Raw genomic sequence first — 6,000 nt, 5'->3', positions numbered from 1 at the left:
GGACATGACGAGGAGTCTCGAAATGGTCAAGACATAAATATTGATATATTGGATGACTATGTTTGGACTTCAGAAGTGTTCTGGGCAAGTTTGGACATATACCGGAGTATCGGGGGTTACCGGAACCCCCCGGGGAGTGTAATGGGCCTATTGGGCCTTAGTGGAGAAGAGGAGGGGCGGCCAAGGCAGGGCCGCGCGCCACCTCCCCTCTAGTCTAAATTGGACAAGGAGGGGGGCTCCCCCCCTTTCCTTCCCCCCTCTCTCCTCCTTCGCCCTCCTCCTACTCCTACTAGGAAAGGAGGAGTCCTACTCCCAGTGGGAGTAGGACTCCCCCCTTGGCGCGCCCTCCTCCTTGTCGGCCGCCTCCCCCCTAGCTCCTTTATATACGGGGGATGGGGGGCACCCCAAGGTACACAGCTGATAATTGGTCTTTAGCCATGTGCGGTGCCCCCCTCCACCATAATACACCTCGGTCATATCGTAGCAGTGCTTAGGTGAAGCCCTGCGTCGGTAGCTTCATCTACACCGTCATCACGCCTTCGTGCTGACGGAACTCTCCCTCGAAGCTCTACTGGATCGTGAGTTTGTGGGACGTCACTGAGCTGAACATGTGCAGATCGTGGAGGTGCCGTACGTTTGGTACTAGGATCGGTCGATCGTGAAGACGTACGACTACATCAACCGCATTGTCATAACACTTCTGCTTACGGTCTACGAGGGTACGTGGACGACAGTCTCCCCTCTCGTTGCTTGGATCACCATGATCTTGTGTGTGCATAGGATTTTTTTTAAATTACTACGTTCCCCAACAGTGGCATCTGAGCCATGTTTATGCGTAGATGCTATATGCACGAGTAGAACACAAGTGAGTTGTGGGCGATACAAGTCATACTGCTTACCAGCATGTCATACTTTGATTCGGCGGTATTGTTGGATGAAGCGGCCCGGACCGACATTACGCGTACGCTTACGCGAGACTGGTTCTACCGACGTGCTTTGCACATAGGTGGCTGGCGGGTGTCAGTTTCTCCAACCTTAGTTGAATCGAGTGTGGCTACGCCCGGTCCTTGTTGAAGGTTAAAACATCACTAACTTGATGAAATATCGTTGTGGTTTTGATGCGTAGGTAAGAATGGTTCTTGCTCAGCCCATAGCAGCCACGTAAAACTTGCAACAACAAAGTAGAGGACGTCTAACTTGTTTTTGCAGGGCATGTTGTGATGTGATATGGTCAAGACATGATGCAAAATTTTATTGTATGAGATGATCATGTTTTGTAACAGAGTTATCGGCAACTGGCAGGAGCCATATGGTTGTCGCTTTATTGTATGCAATGCAATCGCCCTGTAATTGCTTTACTTTATCACTAAGCGGTAGCGATTGTCGTAGAAGCAATAGTTGGCAAGATGACAATGATGCTATGATGGAGATCAAGGTGTCGCGTCGGTGACGATGGTAATCATGACGGTGCTTTGGAGATGGAGATCAAAGGCACAAGATGATGATGGCCATATCATATCACTTATATTGATTGCATGTGATGTTTATCTTTTATGCATCTTATTTTGCTTTGATTGACGGTAGCATTATAAGATGATCTCTCACTAAATTTGAAGGTGTAAGTGTTCTCCCTGAGTATGCACCGTTGCCAAAGTTTGTCGTGCCGAGACACCACGTCATGATCGGGTGTGATAAGCTCTACATTCACATACAACGGGTGCAAGCCAGTTTTGCACACGCAGAAATACTCTGGTTAAGCTTGACGAGCCTAGCATATGCAGATATGGCCTCGGAACACTGAGACCGAAAGGTCGAGTGTGAATCATATAGTAGATATGATTAACATAGTGATGTTCACCATTGAAAACTACTCCAATTCACGTGATGATCGGAACTGGTTTAGTTGATTTGGATCACGTGATCACTTAGATGATTAGAGGGATGTCTGTCTAAGTGGGAGTTCTTAAGTAATTTGATTAATTGTACTTTAATTTATCATGAACTTAGTACCTGATAGTATTTTGCTTGTCTATGTTGTTGTAGATAGATGGCCCGTGCTGTTGTTCCGTTGAATTTTAATATGTTCCTTGAGAAAGCTAGGTTGAAAGATGATGGTAGCAATTAAACGGACTGGGTCCGTAACTTGAGGATTATCCTCATTGCTGCACAGAAGAAGTACGTCCTGGAAGCACCGCTAGTTGCAAGAACCGCTGCAGGAGCAACGCCGAACATTGTAAACATCTGGCAGAGCAAAACTGATGACTACTCGATAGTTCAGTGTGCCATGCTTTACGGCTTAGAACCGGGACTTCAACGACGTTTTGAACGTCATGGAGCATATGAGATGTTTCAGGAGTTGAATTTAATATTTCAAGAAAATGCCCAGACTGAGAGATATGAAGTCTCCAATAAGTTCTATAGCTGCAAGATGGAGGAGAATAAATCTATCAGTGAACATATACTCAAAATGTATGGGTATAATAATCACTTGATTCAACTGGGAGTTAATATTCCTGTTGATAGTGTCATTGACAGAATTCTTCAATCACTGCCACCAAGCTACAAGAGCTTCGTGATGAACTATAATATGCAAGGGATGGAAAAGACAATTCCCGAGATCTTCGCGATGCTAAAGGCTGCGGAGGTAGAAATCAAGAAGGAGCATCAAGTGTTGATGGTCAACAAGGCCACCAGTTTCAAGAAAAAGAGTAAAGGGAAGAAGAAGGGGAACTTCAAGAATAACGGCAAACAAGTTGCTGCTCAGGAGAACAAACCCAAGTCTGGACCTAAGTCGTAGACTGAGTGCTTCTACTGCAAAGGGACTGGTCATTAGAAGCGGAACTGCCCCAAGTATTTGGCAAATAAGAAGGATGGCAAGGTGAACAAACGTATATGTGATATACATGTTATTGATGTGTACCTTACTAAAGCTCGTAGTAGCACCTGGGTATTTGATACTGGTTCTGTTGCTAACATTTACAACTCAAAACAGGGACTACGGATTAAGCGAAGATTGGCTAAGGACGAGGTGACGATGCGCGTGGGAAATGGTTCCAAAGTCGATGTGATCACGGTTGGCACTCTACCTCTACATCTACCTTCGGGATTAGTTTTAGACCTGAATAATTGTTATTTGGTGCCAGCGTTAAGCATGAACATTATATCTGGATCTTGTTTGATGCGAGAGGTTATTCATTTAAATCTGAGAATAATGGTTGTTCTATTTATATGAGTAATATCTTTTATGGTCATGCACCCTTGAAGAGTGGTCTATTTTTGTTGAATCTCGATTGTAGTGATACACATATTCATAATGTTGAAGCCAAAAGATGCAGAGTTGATAATGATAGTGCAACTTATTTGTGGCACTACTGTTTAGGTCATATTGGTGTAAAGCGCATGAAGAAACTCCATACTGATGGACTTTTGGAATCACTTGATTATGAATCACTTCGTACTTGCGAACCATGCCTCGTGGTCAAGATGACTAAAACGCCGTTCTCCAGAACAATGGAGCGAGCAACAGATTTGTTGGAAATCATACATACTGATGTATGTGGTCCAATGAATATTGAGGCTCGTGGCGGGTATCGTTATTTTCTCACCTTCACATATGATTTGAGCAGATATGGGTATATCTACTTAATGAAACATAAGTCTGAAACATTTGAAAAGTTCAAAGAATTTCAGAGTGAAGTGGAAAATCATCGTAACAAGAAAATAAAGTTTCTACTATCTGATTGTGGAGGAGAATATTTGAGTTACGAGTTTGGTCTTCATTTGAAACAATGCGGAATAGTTTCGCAACTCACGCCACCCGGAACACCACAACGTAATGGTGTGTCCGAACATCGTAACCGCACTTTATTAGATATGGTGTGATCTATGATGTCTCTTACTGTTGTACCGCTATCGTTTTGGGGTTATGCTTTAGAGACGGTTGCATTCACATTAAATAGGGCACCATCTAAATCCGTTGAGACGATGCCTTATGAACTGTGGTTTGGCAAGAAACCAAAGTTGTCGTTTCTTAAAGTTTGGGGCTGTGATGCTTATGTGAAAAAGCTTCAACCTGATAAGCTCGAACCCAAGAAATGTGTCTTCATAGGATACCCAAAGGAGACTGTTGGGTACACCTTCTATCATAGACCCGAAGGCAAGACATTTGTTGCTAAAAATGGATCCTTTCTAGAGAAGGAGTTTCACTCAAAAGAAGTGAGTGGGAGGAAAGTAGAACTTGATGAGGCAACTGTACCTGCTCCCTTATTGGAAAGTAGTTCATCACAGAAACCGGTTCCTGTGATACCTACACCAATTAGTGAGGAAGCTAATGATATTGATCAAGAAACTTCAGATCAAGTTACTACCAAACCTCGTAGGTCAAACAGAATAAGATCCACACCAGAGTGGTACGGTAATCCTATTCTGGAAGTCATGTACTTGACCATGGTGAACCTACGAACTATGAGGAAGTGATGATGAGCCCAGATTCCGCAAAATGGCTTCAGGCCATGAAATCTGAGATGGGATCCATTATGAGAACAAAGTGTGGACTTTGGTTGACTTGCCCAATGATCGACAAGCCATCGAGAATAAATGGATCTTCAAGAACAAGACTGTCGCTGACGGTAATGTTACTGTCTACAAAGCTCGACTTGTTGCAAAAGGTTTTTGACAAGTTCAAGGAGTTGACTACGATGAGAATTTTTAACCCGTAGTGATGCTTAAGTTTGTCCGAATCATGTTAGCAATTGCCGCATTTTATGATTATGAAATTTGGCAAATGGATGTCAAAAGTGCATTCCTGAATGGATTTCTGGAAGAAGAGTTGTATCTGATGTAACCAGAAGGTTTTGTCGATCCAAAAGGTGCTAACAAAGTGTGCAAGCTCCGGTGATCCATTTATGGACTGGTGCAAGCCCCTAGGAGTTGGAATAAACGTTTTGATAGTGTGATCAAAGCATATGGTTTTATACAGACTTTTGGAGAAGCCTGTATTTACAAGAAAGTGAGTGGGAGCTCTGTAGCATTTCTAATACTATATGTAGATGACATATTATTGATTGGAAATGATATATAATTTCTGGATAGCATAAAAGGATACTTGAATAAGAGTTTTTCAATGAAATACCTCGGTGAAGCTGCTTATATATTGGGTATCAAGATCTATAGAGATAGATCAAGACGCTTAATTGGAGTTTCACAAAGCACATACCTTGATAAATTTTTAGTTCAAAATGGATCAAGCAAAGAAAGGGTTCTTGCCTGTGTTACAAGGTGTGAAGTTGAGTCAGAATCAATGCCCGACCACTTCAGAAGATAGAGAGAAAATGAAAAATGTTCCCTATGCTTCAGCCATAGGCTCTATCATGTATGCAATGTTGTGTAACAGACCTAATGTGTGCCTTGCTATTAGTTTAGCAGGGAGGTACCAAGGTAATCCAGGAGTGGATCACTGGACAGCGGTCAAGAACATCCTGAAATACCTGAAAAGGACTAAGGATATGTTTCTCGTTTATGGAGGTGACAAAGAGCCCATCATAAATGGTTACGTCAATGCAAGCTTTGACACTGATCCGGACAATTCTAAATCGCAGACCGGATACATGTTTATATTGAATGGTGGAGCTGTCAGTTGGTGCAGTTCTAAACAAAGCATCGTGGCGGGATCTACGTGTGAAGCAGAGTACATAGCTACTTCAGAAGGAGCAAATGAAGGAGTCTGGATGAAGGAGTTCATATCCGATCTAGGTGTCATACCTAGTGCATCGGGTCCAATGAAAATCTTTTCTTACAATACTGGTGCAATTGCCTTGGTAAAGGAATCTAGATTTCACAAGAGAACCAAGCACATCAAGAGACACTTCAATTCAATCTGTGACCAAGTCCAGGTGGGTGACATAGAGATTTGCAAAATACATACGGATCTGAATGTTGCAGACCCATTGACTAAGCCTCTCTCACGAGCAAAACATGATCAGCACCAAGACTCCATGGGTG

This window comes from Triticum dicoccoides, chromosome 4B (assembly GCF_002162155.2).
Source record: "Triticum dicoccoides isolate Atlit2015 ecotype Zavitan chromosome 4B, WEW_v2.0, whole genome shotgun sequence".
In the NCBI taxonomy this organism is placed as follows: Eukaryota; Viridiplantae; Streptophyta; class Magnoliopsida; order Poales; family Poaceae; genus Triticum; species Triticum dicoccoides.
The sequence above is the reverse complement of the archived record's forward strand: the minus strand, read 5'-3'. Positions refer to the sequence as shown.